The following is a 739-nucleotide window of genomic DNA, read 5'->3' as shown; positions in this document are numbered from 1 at the left end:
ATGAGGTACCGGAAAGATATCCGCCAGGTAAGCGGTGAGCCCTTCCAGAATATTCCCGCGATCCTCTCTTCCAACCAGGGCACAGATTTCATCCAGGGTATTAGCCTGGAATCCATCGCACCCTAGTGGTTCAAGGCCGCGGAAATACTCCAGGAAGACCCGATCGCTATCCTGGACCTCCACCGCGAGATCGGGCGCCTCAGCCACCGGCTGCAGTGACTCCTGTTGAATGCGGCCAACGTGCTCCATCACAAGCGCTCGGTAGTCCTTGTGCTTCCGAGCGCCCTTGATGGCATCTAGCGACCTGCCAGGCAGGAACCCAATGAGCGCTTGATTGATGAAGCGCACACCCTTCATGGACAGTTCTGCCTCGCGCCGCGCCAGCAAAGACACCTCCTCAGCACTCCAACGTGCCTTTGCTGGCGCCGCGCGGTTCACATCATCTGACCAATCAGGGTGAGCGGACCTCATGTGAACGCCCCTACCGATCTTGGTAGCGAAGGATCTATCACAGCCTGGGAATTGACAAGGGAAATCGACCGGCCGGGAAGGGGGATCCCCAGAGCTCGGTCCCGGAAGGGGGGAAATTGCTGGCCTAGGGGCGGCAGAGGCCGCCCCTCTACGTGTACCCATCCGAGGCATTGGTTTGTCGCGAGGGCCAACAAAATTACAGCACGAGGGGGCTGGCAACCCCCAAGCGCCAATGTCGCCTGAACCCCGTTAGCGTTACCCGGCGAGA

This window comes from Megalopta genalis, unplaced genomic scaffold (genome assembly GCF_051020955.1).
Source record: "Megalopta genalis isolate 19385.01 unplaced genomic scaffold, iyMegGena1_principal scaffold0057, whole genome shotgun sequence".
NCBI classification, from domain to species: domain Eukaryota; kingdom Metazoa; phylum Arthropoda; class Insecta; order Hymenoptera; family Halictidae; genus Megalopta; species Megalopta genalis.
Note: the sequence above shows the minus strand (reverse complement) of the source record.